Below are 17,892 nucleotides of genomic sequence, written 5' to 3'. Positions count from 1 at the left end.
CAATCAATACTTAGTAGGATAACCCTTATTTTTTAAGACAGCTTCCCAGCTTCTTTTCATTGAGTGAACGAGTGTTTGAAGTTCATCTTTCGTAATCACATGGCGCCAAGAATCAATTATAGCTTCAATAAGTTGTCTTTTATTGGATGGACGTTTTTTTCGTGCAAGAATTTTCAAACGTCGCCACAAATTTTCAATTGGATTGAGATCAGGACTTTGTGTTCCATGGTAATATATCTATACCTTTATTTTGAAACCATGCTTTGCATACTTTTGCTGTGTGGCATGGAGCTGAATCTGCTGAAAAATAAATGGTGCGTTGTTGGGGAAGAGATCCCGGATGGAAGGTATAAATTTTGGTTTCAGGACAGTTTCGATGTATTTTTTGGCATTCAGGATGCCAAAAATCACTTGAATTCGGCCCACACCATCTGCAGACATACATGTCCGAATCATAACATTTGTTGGGTTTTTTGTAGTTGTTTCAATGTAATCAGGATGAAGTGCTTCACCTACTCTACGTCTCACGTATTTTCCATCATCACTACCTAAGAGCGATATTTTACTCTCATCGCTCCAGATTACTTGCTTCCATTGATTTTCTGACCATTTAATGTGTTCTTTTGCCCACTTAACTCGTTTTTCGCTTTGCTTTTGATTTAAATATGGTTTTTTCCTTGGAATTCTAGCTTGTGGTCCAAATCCTGATAACCCTCTCCTTATTGTTCTTGAACTTACTGCAATACCCGCTGCATTCATTTCACATCTAATGGCATCTGATGAAGTTTTTATATCTTGAAGGCATAGCCGTTTAATTTTTCTATCGGCGGTAGCACTTGTGCATTTTTTCGGCCTGATTTGGCTTCATTTTCCACTGATTTCGTTTTTTCATAACGTAAACAGAACTTTCGTACACCAGAACAAGTCACTGAACCACTAACTTGTCTTGCAATTTCAGCATAAGAGAGGCCATTTTCTCTCAATATGACAATTCGGCTTCTTTTTGTAGATGCACAATTAGTTCTTCTTGTTGATGACATTGTTTAAAATTAGTTTAATTAAAAGAAAGGACTTTAAAATTAAAAAACAGCAATACTCTTCTTAATTGTACTAGTATGCATCATTCCGCAAAATATTTCCACAACAATAACTCTTTTGCCATCCAAATAACTTAAACTATAGTTACAGACATTTGATTGGTCCTAAGAACAGTGTTTGTGATTGGCCAGTACGCTTTTATTACAAAACACGTCTTTATTCAAAATGATTTATGTTTGTTTGTTTCTACTAAAATAGGCATAACTTTTTTTGTAATACAGATATTTTAATTCTGCTTTTGTTAATAAATTTCACATTAAATTAACTTCAATTTGATACATAAACGTTTGTATTTAATTGAAAATTAATATATTCTTCACGCACACAAACTTGAAAAACATGAAACTTTCAAAAAGTGTCCACACTTTTGGCCACCACAGTATATGTTTAGAATTTTTACCTAATTGTAAGAAATTAATACATAATCAAAAAGAAAAAAACATTATAAAAATTTAATATACCAGCCAGGAAAGCAGGATTGAAGACATCAAACTCCTTCAATTTTACAACAATGCAAAGTAACTGCAGTTCTTCTGTAGATTCATCAGAAAGTATACTTCTGAAGCAATGACTGCATAATTACTTCAAATTTACTGCAGAATGAAATTGGATTTAAAGTTTCAGTTTTTTCTAAATTTATGATTTTAAAGTGACCTCACTTAAACTACAGTAATTTTGTAGACAACAGCTAAAAGTTTTTTCGAAATAAATTTCTGAGAAATTACTTCGCATTAGCTGCAAAATAACTGCAGTGTTTTTACGGTTAAGATTGCACTATGAAAATTTGCAGTTAACTCTAGAAAAACTACGAAATTACTTCAGTTCTGTAGAAAAATTACAGTTTATTTTCAGCTGGGCTATAGGTATAGAAATTCAAATTGAACTATACCTCATAATAAATATTATTTTTAATTCTGCTCCTATTTTTTTACTATTAATCTATAACTATTGTAAAATTCTAATTTATTTGCATTTTCAAATATTTTAATTAGCATTGTACTTTCAATTAAATATTAATTCTGCATTTTCAATTTTGCCTCGAAAATTGAACTTGAAGAAAAGTGGTAAGAACTTTTATGCTAGCAACAAAGGAAAAATAGTTCGTATAATGTGATAAATACTTTATGAAATACGAAAATAGTACTAATTCTGAATTTCAATTAAATAAAAGCTAAAAACAGGATAAAAACAGAAAAATTCAAAATACTGCTCAAATTTTTGTTAAATATAATATTTTCCACTTTTTTTTGAATGATATATTTATAATAAAATGCATTGAACATCTGAAGATTCTGATTTGAATGAATGGATGTTGCAAATGTGAACTTTCATAAATTAAAGACAGTCAACTTTATTAATAGAACGCAATTTAAATAACAGCAATAATAGACTGTATGAACAATAATTTCGTAAATATCTTTTATAAAAAAAGTATAGAATGATATGAAATTAATTATCCAGAAATGTTTTGCACCAAAATTATACATCAAAAAAACTAAAACATGGATATGAATTTATTATATTAAAATAAAATGTTAAAACTTTAATATGAAATCTGAAAAAATTGTAAAACTCTTATCAGATATAATATATTCCCATATGCTTTGACAAAGATTCTAGCATGGAATCAGATTTTTTTAATATTCCATAATCATCCACATTTAACACTTTCAATTTTAATAAATATTTTTGACAAATAATTTAAATGAATAGTATTTTATTAAAAAACGCTGAAAAACAGCTACTTTAAATGGAATGTGTATACAACACATTCAAAATAAAAGTATTTTCAAAATAAAAGCAACAAGGTATATCTACTTACTAAAAAGTAAAACAGCGTCTTGTTCAGAAATACCGCTGTGAACTAAAAGTTGTTCTAATTCTTCTTAATTCAAAATATTAAATGACATATTCTCCAGAAGAAAAAAATAACGTATAATAAAAACGAAGACATAATCTATTTAGATCGCAGAACATAACAATTTTATTTAGATTTATTATCGTTTGCTTTTTGAAATAAAACGATAGAAATTCCAGCTTATAGCTCGCACACAATTAAGTAATAAATAAATCACTCAAGTTTGAGCTGGAAGCACTCACATATTGCTTAATAAATACCACTCAAGTTTGAGTAAACGCAAAGCAAGAATTTCGCTCAAATAAGAATGTATTTCACTCAAGTTGAGTTAAAAAAATTTAACTCTTTTTTGAGTAGGGGAAATAACTCTTTCATTTTAAGAGAGTAAGTAGATTCATTAGATGGGTATAGTGGGTCATACATGCAATTTTGGTAGAGAAACCATATTAGATGAAACCAGTTTATAAACGGTTTTTCTAACAGTTAACAGTTTGAATACCATCTTATTTAAGATTATTTGACTGTTTTGTTTGAGCATGGCAAAATAACAATTGAATAAATTGTTATTTAAGCAGTTTTCCGAGAAATTTCCAACAGTGTAATATTTAAAATATAACATACTTTTGGTACCCTTACTAATATTCAAACAGCACTAATATTGTTAAACTTTCACAAATTAGTGAAATCAAATTGAACAGGAACTAGCTAAGGCCCGGATCTACTATATACATCACTAAAAGCAATTATAGAAAAAAAACTAGAATAAACTGTACATCCTGAAATACAATTTGTGATTTGTAAATATTCAGCGAAAAAAAAAATATGTAAAATGATAAATTTGCAACGAGAATATCATATGCGATTCTTTATGTTCCTAAATATTTTAAGGGAATATTCGGTAATTAGAAATTCAGAAATATGTTTTAGAAAATAAATTTCGCTTTAGATATTTACTGCTCAATGATACTGTTTTTAAACAAGAAAACATTTAGAGCCTTTGTAAATGCATCATTCGAGCAATCTATTTTGGTTATAGAAAGTTTTGTAAGTCTCTTTCAATTACGTAAAGAATTTTAAATAAAATTTTATCTACGTATTTATAAGCATTATTAAACAGCGGAGACAGTGAATTGATTACCTTTCAATAACGTAAGGAATGTTAAATTTACTTTTATTTACGAATTTATTAAATATCATTAAATGGTTCCCGGCTGTGAGTAAACGACATAAAATCTGAAATGGAATCAGCCAAAACCACAAAAGAATATAAAAAATGCCTTTAAGTTCTCGTTACTAGGTTAAAACATAAGCACTCTTTTGAAATATTAAGTTACATAGTATTAGATTGTTAGCAATTGTAATTATTGTTATATATACTGATAATTATTATAAAAAGTTTACAGTCACAGATTTTATTAAAACATTTAAGCACTCTTTTGATATACAAAGTTACATAGTATTAATTTGTAAGCAGTTATAATTATCATTATACATACTGATAATTATTATAAAAAGTTTACAGTTACAGATTTTATTAAAACATATAGGCAGTCTTTTAATTTATTAAATTATATAGTATTAGATTGTTGGAAATTGTAATCATTATTATATATGCTGATAATTATTATAAAAGCTTACAGTTAAGTGATTTCGAAATAATTAATTTTATTATGAAAGAATTTTTTAAAAATCTGTGAAATTTTTGCGATTTTGATAAATTAAATGGAAAATTAAAAAAATAGTTTTTAAAGGATGCTTTCTTATTACTTTGTTTCTAATAATAATTAAGCAATCGCTCAAATAATTTTCATAAATTCATAATATAATGCAATTTGTCACAAATTTATAAATAGGGATAAAATATCATTCTACATTTCATTCTAAAGAATGTTTTTGATTATTGTTTTATTCGTCATTTTATATATTTTTCGGAACTAGTTGAGATATGTGTGCTTTCACTCATTTTTTTCTTTCTTTCTTTCTTTTGTTTTCATTTTAGGTACAAAAATTGCTTGATTCACGCAATTATTATTAGTTATAACAAATAAATGTAAAAAGAAAAAAAAAACACTAAGAGAGTTTGAACTTTTGACTTCTTTGAATAAAGCTAAACAGCGTGAAAAAAGCTCAAAATGTCAATAAAGTTGTGCTTTATTCACGTTGTTTAAATTTTTTATTCAGGTGCAACTACAATGTGCATGAATTAATGAGAATTGGGTATACTTTGCGTTTTGTATAAATAAGGCGAATTAACGCAAATAAAGCACAACCTTTCTGTATCTTTATTTGCGTCTTATTCACGTAAATTTTATCTAATAAAAGTATACCTATTATCATTTTTGCATTTATATTTTCCAAATTGGGTCTTTTCCTTATATTTTTTCAATTCACACAAATCTTTCAAGCAGTATTAAATAAGTACTTAAAGAAACACTTTCGTAAATTATATAATATGTAACACGAGTTAATTATTGTATTAGTCGCGTTCCCAGAAAATCAATCAATCATTTCAAAAACTGTTAAAAGTAACCACCAGGAATATTGCACAGTTATGAAGAGTTTGGAAGAAACGGTTCTCTTCATTGAGAAAAGTTTGGTCAAATTTACTAACATATGTGATAGAAATCTCTCTAATATTTGTACCCCACTTGAAAAACTTTTCAAGTAGTTTGAAAATTTCATTATTAGACTCAATTTTTCATGGTCATTTTTATTTGATAACTGATTACCCCAACTTCATCGTGAAAGAAAAGTAAGTTTTTCAAAAAAATTTCGAATTCAACAGTTACAGATAAATAAATGAATAATAATAATCACACGGAATACGCGTAATAAAACAGAAAAGAAATTCGTTATAGATGTAAAGAATTCCCACAAATGAACTATACTTTGATGAAAAAGTAAGGTCAAAACTACAAGAATATGGTAAAATGAACCATGTTTTCGGCTTTATGGCAACACCATAAAGCTCAGTAGTTTTTATCGAAGCGCTCTGGTAATAATTTTGGTAAAATTAACAATCAAAATATGGTTTCGTAATATCTGATAAAATTTGGTAAATGTGGTAATCTTTGGTAGATTTATCATAATCCCTTTGAGCATTACACAAAACCCATTTATTCGGTTAAATATACTTTACAGTTTTGTATTTTTTGCTCAATGTGCGGTAACAAGAACTATAATTTTAAAAATCAGAATATCCGATAAACCGTTTCCATACGAATGCTAAATTTCTAAAAAAATGGTTCAAATACCATATATTTTAATTTAATTAGCCGGAATTGTGTTTTTTCAATAAAAATGTCATTATCATAGAGTATGGTAATTTTACTAGAATTTTTTCTCAGTGCCAGTTTTTATGAAATCACCTTTACAAAAATAAGTAATTTTTTGGTAGAACGTTTAATGTTCTTTTAATATGAAAATTTTGAATCAACGTTCGTTTCCAGAATGAGTTTGTTTTTACAAAAACGTCATTGTCGTCTAAGCGTGAATTTAGGGAAAAAGATTAAATTAAATATTAAATAACTTCAATTCAAAATAAAATATAGATTCATTGTCTTTATTTTACAAGGATTGCCATTTTTATTGGAGCTTAGAGGCATAACTGAATTACCTTAACACAAATTAATCATATGACTTTATTGCAATCGTACATAATTTTCAGTAATTTTAGTCCAATCTTAGATAAGACAGAACTTACAACAAATTATAATGTATTCATCACATACTTATTTGCTGTATCAAATTTCATCTTATTAAGGCTAATTAACCAATGTGAATGCCCATAATTTTTAATATAAATAATGGTAAGCATCTATTTGGATATAATAATTTAAAATATATAAAACCTCATATAAAACAATGTTAAAGATGTGGGTCATGACTCAGGATTTGTTTTTAGTATTCAATTTGTAATATTTTGTATCAAGCACCACATTAAACTTCTATTTGTAATTAACTATAAAGTTGTATTGCATTAAAAATGAAATCAGAAATCTTTTTAGTCGATAATGAACAAATTAATAAATAAAACTCAGTAGCGCGGTAATGAGAAATTCTCTTTACAAATTTTATTCATTACACTTATAAATTTTGCTTAAATTTAGCAACCTGAAATGCTATTTAGTCGTTTACTAAATAATTTTTTATTATTCCGTAAATAAAATTCGATGAATTGAAATTGAAAAGCGAGTGAAAATTTATAAGTATTTATTTTTAACCCAAAATAACATTTATATTAGCATCTAAAACAGAAAATCAATTATTTGGATCATTGGTTTATTTAGAATCAATTATTTGGAAGCCAAGTTAGAAATTTGTTTTTAGTTTTTGAGGATTAAAAGTTTTTAACCCTAATTATCATGTTTCAGCCTTTGGGGCTTTTTTTTAAAAAACATTAGCTACATCAAAAATTATCATTCAATCAATAAATATTTTTTTTAGAGAAAGAAACATTCAATTATAAATACGTTTTGAAGTAATAAATTTCACAAATCTATCTCAAGTAGCAGTAGATGGCAGCACAAGCATTATTAGGAAAGTTACTTTTCTTTCAAACTCAATAAGCATAAAAACTGTTAGGAACTTTTATGCTTGTTGAGTTTGATTAATTTAAATATTTTTTTTTGAGTAACATTCAGAGTACTTTCATTAAAGAAAAAGCCTTAAATTTGTTCAGTAAGCATTTAGTGTAGAGCTATTTAAATATTAAATTTAATATCATCTAAATTTTCCTTAATATTTGAATAGGCAGTGAATTTTTCTATTAGATAAATTGAAAAAAAACTTTCATTGCTTATGATACAACGTTTTAAAAATGTGTGAAGTATGCAGCGGTCAGAAGGTATCAGGGTAGTATAAGGCATTGGTTCCCAAAAAGTGTTCCGCGACTCCCTGGGGATCCAAGGGAGGATTTCAAGAGCTCCAAGAAATAGATTTTATTAACCAGTAATAATTATATTTATATCAATCAATAATTCATAACTTATTTAATATTTAGGGTGTTCATATGAAATTATTTATGTAAAATGCTGCTAAAAAAGAAAGTAACAAAATTTTATTAAAAAATAAAATAAAAATAGATTTTAAGAAATTATGAAAAGGATATGCATTTATAAAAAATTCAATAAGTATTTCTCATCGAACTTCACAATTCGAATCAAAATAACTAATTTAAGAAACAAAGACGTTTTTCTGATAATTATTCTCATTATTTGAACTAGTTCTATTTCGAATTATTGATTCAGTTTATTTTATTTATTTTCAGAATTTACGTATCAAATTTAATAATTACATTAATTAAATATTTCACTCTTCACATTAAATATTTTCAAAATAATTGGTAGGCTTTATTCTGTTTTTCTTCTTAATATATTTACAGCTGCTAATAAACTTTATTTTTAAAGTCGGGATTGAATCAAAAGTAGCTTGATTATTTAGGATTCCAAAGCAAAAAAAAAAAAATTGGGAAGCCTTGGTGTAAAGGGTGGAACATAACACTAGATTGCCCTAAAAAGTCATTTTCACTGCTTTTTAGTTTCAATTAGAAAAACAATGATGTATATAATGACACAATTTCTTAGAATTTTGTGACTTTTTGTAAAACATATAACTTTTTTTTATCGTTAATATTTACTAATAACTTGTTATATAACTGTAAATAATATAAAAAATTTATTTAAAAAAAATGTTCTTTACACATTAGTTATTCTTTCACAATCTAGTCATTTTGACTACTTTTGGGCAATATAGGCATATTCTAGGTTTCAGTCTTTCTAGTGTTAATGATCAAACTTCACGTTCGAGCCTTGACTTTTGAATCGGAATCAGAGTTATACGTTTTTTATTTATTTAGTAATCTTATTTCTTGAATTTAAAAAATTAATTTAGCCTTTAATTAACCATTTTTAGCGCGTAACTGAATTAAATTATATTACAACATTGACCAGAAATAAAAAGTTTCAAAAGTTGTGGTAATATTTTTAAGTTCAGTAAATAATTAAACATTTTAGTGCATTTTTATTGAGAATTGAACGATATTTTATTCTAGGAATGCTTTATTAAATATTTTGAATTTTAAAATCCTTTTCAAAATATTTGCTTCAGTGCCTTGAGAAATATTTAAACAATAATTTATGTTAGTTAATAAAGTTTGCTTCATTAAAAAAAGTTTTCATTATCGAAATAAAGAATAATATTAGGTTTTAAATTTTTTAGCTTTTCTTAGCAATAAGAGTAATATAAAAGGACTGGCTCAAAATTATTTGCATCTATATTTTTTAACTCTATAATGTAAGTTTTATTAGTTAGTATTCTCAGCCTAATATTAGCAGAAATTAATAACAAGTTCAGGAATTATAGTTTAATTATAAAGCATCTAAAATCTAATGTCATTCTCCCCTCTAATTGATAGTTATAAACAACAACTAATATATATTTTCTTGTCAGGTACAACTTTAGAAAAGTATATTAAAGTAATTTAATTTTATATTTTGACAGATTTTTTGAAATCTTTTTATGGAGGTTATCAATGAAGAAAATTTTTTCTTCAGTTTTGGAACTTTTTCTTGTCATCATTAATCATTTTCGACTGTCATTAAAAAATAAACTTAACATCATTTTCCTTGCAATGTAAAAAAAGGATAAGGGAGAAATATTTTTATGCAATAAAAATTCGTGTTCTTGTATTATTTTAAACATATACTTAGCTTCTTCAAACATCTCGTATTTGACATATTAAAGGAAAATATGTTGAAGAATAAGTCTTCCTTTCCTGAAATAACGTTTGTAGTTTTTGTAAAAGAGACAGTAAATAAAACATAATGCAATTAGATGATATAAACCCTGTTCTATAAATTGATATTTTCAAGTCTCATTTTCCGAGAAATTATTGCAGAGATTTATATGACAATTGCGTAAATTATATTTCCGAAAGCTTCGATATTAAAGAACGTGTAGGAGCTAAAATAGTTTATTATTGTAAAAGAAACAGCAGTTTTTTTTTATTTATTTTTTAGGAGATTTTTATATCCATATCTATATTATCTATATTATTATATTTTAATATAGTATTGACAAAAAGTACTTGCTCATGTTAATCAATAAAACTCAAATAACTATGATTTTTTTATAAATATTTTTAAAATGCAAACCTTATCGGTATTTTTTATGAAAAAAATCACGCGGCATAAAACCAAAATCATGTTGTTGTGGATTAAATATCAAGAAAAACAGTTAATTTTAAGATACTATCAGAACAATCTGTAACACAAATGCAAATTTAATTAAGCATTTTTTAAAAATTTGAAAAAATCGTATTTTTTTTTTTGCATAAACTTTCTGTCTAAAAGAAAAGAAAGGAAATGAATTCTAACTAATTCAATATAAGTATATAATTGAAATACACCATCATGAAAAATTTAAATTTTTTGAAATGTATTTAATTTTGTATAAGAGTACCAGGAGATGTAAACAAATGCGGCTACCCGGTACATTTTGAAAACTTGAAAAAAAACGTACGTCTGAGTGGTTAATAAAAATTTAAACTTTATTAGATATTTGATATTAATAAATAAATAAAATAAATAAATATATAATATAAATAAATAAGTAAATAATATAAAGAAATATACAATATTAATAAATAACTAATATAAACAATATAAATAAATAAATAATATACATAAATAAACAATATAACTAAATAATTAATATAAATAAATAAAAAATATAAATAAATAATGTAAATAAACAAGCAATATAAAAATAAATAATATAAATGCCAAGTTGAAATTAGTGACATGTTTTTACTAGAAAAATAACATTAGTACATTTTTAATAAAATAAATTATTTTTGTTCTTGCGATAGTCTTATTTCCCTTAACTTATTAGCTTTGTTTTTAAAAACATGGACATTTAACAAAAATGTTATGCAAATCTTCCCACTGCAGTTGGTATCTCTCTTGTAGATCAGTGACTTAACAAGAAATTAACAGCATACACACATATATGTTTAGTAGTGAGAAAAATAGACAAAAAAGTCATTTCTTTCAACGTTTGCAGATGAAGGAGTTAAATGAAAACATTTATATTTAAAATGAGTAGCAAAGTAAGTAGATTCAACAAAAATAATGGAAGATAAATAAATTTCATTTTTCGTGCACTACACTACAAAAAAGTTTAGTGTAGCTTAACACCAAAAATGGTAGCAAATACTTTACACCAAAGTGATGTAGGGAAACATCAAGAATGTTTTTTTACGTCAAGAATGTTTTTCACCAAGAATGTTCTTTTACATCAAGAAAGTTCTCTTACATCAAGAATGTTCTTTCACATCAGGAATGTTCTTGGTGTAAAAAAGTCCATCCCCATTTTTGTTATTCAGTAAAACTAAATTTTATAAATACAGTTAAGATATGATGCACATAAAACTCAATAAAATTACTTTTACAATAGAGTATAAAGTAAAAATCATTAATTTAGGATGATACGCACTAATTTTTAAAATAAAATTAGTTTACCAATCAAACATACACACAACACACAGAGAATAATAAGATGAATACGAACTATATTTAACAAAGCAGAAGCAAGTAGAAATTATATGTTATAAAATTATTCAGCATAATTGGCAGATTTATGTAAACCTTTTTATGAGAACATAATTATATTTATTACACAACAAAAAACATACACGTCTTTCGTTATAGTTAACCTCTATTTCTGTGAAATATTCAGCTGCGAACGTAACGAAAACGAACTTATAACTTCTCATATTGCCGTCTCGCGTTTTCCAAACCTACAATGCGCAAAAAATGGACCACGCTGAATAAACTTTTGATCTAATAATCGGATCTTCACGTTCTAGGACTCAATCTTAATGGCTAGTCGGAGGGACCTCAAATATACTAATTAATAAGTGCAGACGACGTTTTAAGGCTACGAAATTAGACACAAAAACGTATTTGGATTTCTACCGGGGTAACCGGATGGGGATTTCTGACCCCCAAAATATAGGGGGTAGCCACAATCTGGAAAATTTTGTCCCAATAGTTTGGTCAGGAGGCCGCTCAAAAGTCTACTAAAAGTTCACTTAATGTTAATTTCATTAATTTATTACTCTTGATGTTAATTTTGCTTTTTGCGTATTTCGTTATAACTCGAGAACCTTTTAATCTAATTGAAAAATTTTTGCACGTAATTATAAGGTTTGCTTATCCAAAGATAAATCTAGGCAAAAAATAACCGTTATAAGATATTAATATTTTTTTGCATTTCACTTAATAATGGTTGAAAAAATTGATTTGTAAGTTATAAATTTTTTTACACCATTTTAAATAATATAATTCTACATGGCAAATTGCAAAATTTGAGAAAAATCGGTGAAATAGTTCCTGAGAAATCAAATTTTAAATATCGGATAAGTATTAATAAAGGAAGTTTACAGTCACAGGAAGTTTTTGTACGAAATTATCTTTGGATAAATGAATTTTATAATTATGTGCAAAAATTTTTCAATACGCTTAAAAAGTTTTTGAGTCATAGCGAAATACCCAAAAAGTAAAATTAAGATTAAGGGCTCCAAACTTTGGAGGGCTCTTCTGACCAAACTATTGATACCATATTTCCAAGATTGTGGCTACCCCCTATATTTTGGGAGTCAGAAGTCCAAATCCGTCGAAAGAAAGGTATGTTTATTCAGAGAAAGTACGTTTTTGTGCCTGATTTTGAAATTTAAAATATCAACTGCACTTATTAACTAGCATATTTGAGGTCACCCTCTTAAGCCATTAAGATTGAGTCTTAGAACATGAGGTTCCGATCATTAAATCAAAAGTTATTCTGGTTTGTCTGTTTTTCCTTATACATTTTGTACACTAAAATAGGCTAAAATAATTTATTAATGGAGTGAATGCATCTGAGAATGGTGTAAACTTCCTCAAATATTCGGGTTTAAATATAACTATACTCTTTGATGTGTATATGAACACGTTACTCAGTATCGACTTCTAAAAACGTATTCATTCACAAAATTTTTGGTTCTTTTATACACTAATTCGGAGAGGTATCGCACACAGTATTTTTGCAGTGTGGGTCAATTTTAATTTGAACTGATAAACTAACAATCAAATAAATCGACTTATGTAATTTAAAACAATTATACACACTTTAACTTGCATTTACTTTTAATGGATTTAAAATCGGCAACTCATGTAAAGATTTTTGAATTTACTGAAAAATTATTTTATAGTATATTTTAGAAATTTGAATCTTCAATTATAGGCTTTTTTTGACACATAATTGATCATAAGTTCATAATTTCATCAGTTAATTTTTTTCGAATACTGCTTGATGTTGGTATATGTAATGTGATTCTGTGAGTTTGATTTAAAATATTTTTAGCACAAATGAAAGGATCACGCTGAAACAAGGTGCTTTGGTTAATATTTAATTTTCTCAGCCACACCTGCTATGATATCTTTCTTTAACAAACCAACTATTTGCAACAAAAAATGAAATTCTATAACTTTTCACTGTGTTCAAATGGTTCTTCATACTCTTTGTGCTTTTGCACACTCGTTTATCGTTATTTTTTTTACAGTGAATTATCTTTTTTCTTAATTTACTCTATTAACTTTATTGAAACAATTAAATTGAATTGAATTTCTTTGAATTGACTAAGTGAATTAAGAAACCGGTTTTTCATAAAGAAGTATAAATTGTTCGTCAAAGTCAAAAATTTCACTTGTGATTTCTATCACAGCTTTGAGCTTTGTAGTATTACGTTTTGTAATAAAGTGTCCACTGGATGCACATTGGAGGAGATTGAAATACCACAAATCCGAGGAAATAAATTGAAACTGTTAATTTCGTTTAACCAGATGGTGTTGCCTGGTAATTAGAGCGTGAGATTACGGTCCAAAAGTCCAGGGTTCGGTTTTGCGGGTATTTACGCTGGCATCACTGTTTCGATTCAATTTCAGTAGATAAAAAATAGGGACAATAAGGCTTTTTCTATGCTCAAAGAGAAAGCGCTGCCTAGTTAGTTAGTGCATGAGGTAACAATCCAAAATTGTACTTCTGAATTCTCTATCTTAACTGAGATGTTGCTTCAATAACAATTTTCAAACATAAAAAAAATTGAGATTATTAAGCTTCAGGAATAAAAACAATTGTATAATATTTATCAATTATAAGCTAAATTATCATTGTCTTATAACGATGTGTGCTGTCTATTTGTTGTCTTTCAGTTTATGAACTAAATTTACAATATTTCAACAAGAAATTAATTTAATTTTAACATCTAATAATATTAACCTTCTAATATTTACAGGTCCGACACTTTCTAGACATTTAAATATTGACAATTCTCTTAGGAAAACTATCTGCAGTTATCAACATCTACTAACTGCATCAAATTATGCTGAACACACCTTTATTTCCTCAAATAAGCTGGAAAACAGTCTTCTCTGACCATCCTTAACGAATCTTATTGGATCTCTGGCCAAGTATAGTCTGCCTTCAAATTACTTCCTTTCTTCCGTTTCCTGTCTGTATTCGAGCTGATGAAACTAAAGGATTATTTAGAAAGAAGAGGTTTAGAGAGAAAGTATCACATTTACTGCTCAAAGATTCTACTATTTAGTCTTAAGGAGATCAATTTTTAAATAGCAGAATTAGATTTCTGAACTAAATTTAAGATTGCTAGAATGTTTCACTTAATCACGTTAAATGCTTTTAGAAGATGATCAGATATCGGAATTTTAGATATATAAACTGTTGTTGAATGGTGAGGGGGATTTTAAAATTAACAGCTATTTTATTCACCATTGATGTAACTCGATGAATATATTGCAATTAAAATTTAATAACAGTTTTATAATATAAAAATAGTTGAAATTTTAAAATTATATACAAAAGTAATTATTTTATTTAGCAATAATTATTTTAAAACAATTATTGCTAAATAAAATATTAAAATGGGAATATAATTTCAAAATATCAACTATTTTCAGTTTCAAAACTGTGTAAAATACTTTGACAAAAAAAAGTACCTAGGGTTCAACTGTTGCACCGGCCGTCTTCAAAAATTTAAAAATAAATTGATTTTAAAACGATAAATTCTTTCTTAAATGGTGTTGAACAGGTTGAAATATGCATTTTTAAACTTGCATAAGATTCTATGATATTTTGGGTAAAATATTTTCTTACGAAATTTTTAGTTAGTGTTAATAACAATTACAACTATATACGTCCAGAAAGTTAGCAAAATTTCGAATTATAATACGGTGCAAATTTTTAATAACTTTAAATTGAACCATCTTTTTGGTTCAAGTTGAATCTTAGGAAAATGTAATAAATTTGTGAAAGAAGTACAAAGGAGAAGAAAGAGTTAAATACAAAAATATGGTGCAACTTAGCATCATATTAAGGTTGCAGAAAACTTAGAGGATATTATGGTTCCAAATCTCAAGCAGCTTACAGTTTTTAAATACTCTTCCAGAACAATATTAAACGAGAATTATTTACAGTTTTGCATATTTTTTTAAAATTTATTAGAAACTAAAGCAACTTCTCTAATTTTGCTTGATTATTTCATTTCAATATAAATTTCGGCAAATATCAAATTGAAGAAAACAATGGAGAAGTAATTGCCTCACATTTTTTATTTTTAAGCTCAAGAAGTAATATGCTAAAGTTGCTTCTGTTTATTGTATTTAAAAAATTGTGTTATGGGGGGCGGGGGCTCAAAAAATCTATATTATTATGTATTTACACTGAGAAAGTATGGTCAAAACTATCAGAATATGGTAAAAGTTACTATATTTCTGGTTCATTAATTTTACCGAAGTGCTTTGGTGAGGAGTTTTGCATAATTGACAGTAAAATATAATTTTACAGTAAGTGATTAAATTTGGGAAAATGTTGGAAAATTTGGTAATTTTATCATGAAACCTTAGAGCATTATATGCATTTTAGTTTTATTACCAGAATTGCGGTTTATCATGTATGTAATGTAATATGAGTTCAATAATAAGGATATACAACATTACTTAAGAGTTTTTTTCTTTTATATTTCAAAATGAATACACAAGAAAGCCTATTTCAAACCGAGGGATCAGAAATGGAATTATTTGTCATTGATGCTGAGAAAACTATGTCAATGAGTTTTCAGACAGTCAGATGTTCTTAATATGGATGAAACAGCATTTCAATTGAATAATCAACCTAACATTGTTTAGCCAAAAAGGGCGTAAAAGGGGTTTCTACAGTGACAACTTTCGGAAAAGATGAAACCACCACCGTTGTTACTTATTGTAATACAGACAGATTTTTCCTCCCTCCAGTTTGAGTGTTGAAAGGCAAAAAATAAAAAGATGAAATGCCGTCTGGATCAATTGCATTAGAATGTAGTTTGAATAGCTGCTTAATGTGTCCTAAGGACAATTAGTAACTCCAGAAAACACATTTTTAGGATTTAAAGCAACGGGGAACTTTTGTTCCCTATTACACGTTCCTAAACTTGCCCACTTCTGGAAAAATCCAAGACAAAAATATTGCAAATTCAAGAAACGCAACTCACTCAAAGAAACTTTAGCAACAATATCAAATAAGAATAGTTATGAAACTGATTAATTTAAATACCAACTGGGCATATCAAAAATTGATAATAAACATACGCTTCCCAAAGCACTTCATGATGTTGCACCATTACCTGCGTTAATATGTTAAAAACAGAAAAAAAAACGTTCCAAAAAGACATCCACGGTTTTATTATCAACAGAAAATATTAAAAAAAGACAGAAAGAAAGATAAGTAAGTATTAAAAACCGTAAAAATGTCGAAACGAATCTAGAGAAAAAAGAAAAAAAACAAGACATTTTCATCATCCAAGAAGATAAAATGAATTTTTAGTCATCCTTTCTTACAGATTCAGAATTTGGTGACTATTTCTACGTTGGCGTTAGAGAAAAACACAGCGTAACTGAAAAGATTGACTGCATATGATGCTACAGTGCATTCATTGGCTACCTAAAACATGCACAGTCCGCAAAAAAAAAAAACGAATCACCCTGAATAACTTTCGTTCTAATGATCGGATTTTCTCGAACTAAGTGTCAATCTTAATGGTTTCAGGGGGTGACCTCAAATATTCTTATTAATTAGTGATAACTATTAATTAAGTTACGAAATCAGACACAAAAACGTACTTTCTCTGAATAAACATCTATTTTTTTTAACATATTTGGATTCTTAACCTTCAAAATATAGGGTAGCCTCAATCTGGGAAATATGGTCCCCATATCCTTCAATGAGGTCAGGAGAGCGATCCAAAGTTCGTACCCCTAAATGTTAATTTAACTTTTTACGTTTTAAGTCATATTTTTAAAACTAATAAAGCAATTCAAAAAAAATCGCACCCACTCATAAAACTCATTTACCCAAAGATAATTTCATGAAAAATATAATTTTTAATAATAGTTAATTATTTTTTATTAATTAATTAAATTGAGGATGAAAAAAGTTTGAATTATAAAGTATAAATTTTTTTATACCATATTAATCTACATACTTTTCAATTGAAAAATCTAAAGTTTCAACTGTTTTTATTTATTAGAAGCTGAGAAAAATTAAAATTAATTATTTTTAAAAAAATAATTTGGGCGACAATAAAGAAATAATTAAATGGGGCGATTAATATTAAAATGTGATAAACTTGCGAGAAACTTGACTTCGCGCGCGTAGCGCAAAATTTCCTTCATATTTTTTTCGCTAATAGTCGTTTGCTAATCTTCTTATTTTTCCTTTCTTTCTAACTATAAAATACGATGTTTCTTTTTTAGTCCCTTAATAATTTATTTGAAATTTAGTAAAGAAATTTGAATAAAACATTTTGAATAAAAAACACTTTATTGAACGGATGTCTAGTTTTA

At 26.9% G+C, this 17,892-nt stretch overlaps 1 protein-coding gene across 9 annotated transcripts in view; it reads right to left on the bottom strand.

Moving 5' to 3' along the window:
* The window catches only part of LOC107453214 (G-protein coupled receptor 83), a 53,930-nt gene extending 50,924 nt beyond the window's left edge, over nucleotides 1–3,006 (bottom strand). For 8 of the 9 annotated variants that reach the window (XM_071187462.1, XM_071187449.1, XM_071187455.1 and 5 more), the window contains exons 1-2: nucleotides 2,921–3,006; nucleotides 1,560–1,691 (exon numbers count right to left, since the gene is read on the bottom strand). The gene's annotated coding sequence lies outside the window, so the exon portion shown is untranslated. The remainder of the gene's footprint in view (nucleotides 1–1,559; nucleotides 1,692–2,920) is intronic. The other variant, XM_071187453.1, reaches the window with a different exon arrangement.
* Between the last annotated feature and the right edge of the window lie 14,886 nt (nucleotides 3,007–17,892).

Source organism: Parasteatoda tepidariorum, chromosome X1 (genome assembly GCF_043381705.1).
Source record: "Parasteatoda tepidariorum isolate YZ-2023 chromosome X1, CAS_Ptep_4.0, whole genome shotgun sequence".
NCBI lineage: Eukaryota > Metazoa > Arthropoda > Arachnida > Araneae > Theridiidae > Parasteatoda > Parasteatoda tepidariorum.
The sequence above is the reverse complement of the archived record's forward strand: the minus strand, read 5'-3'. Positions and strand labels throughout refer to the sequence as shown.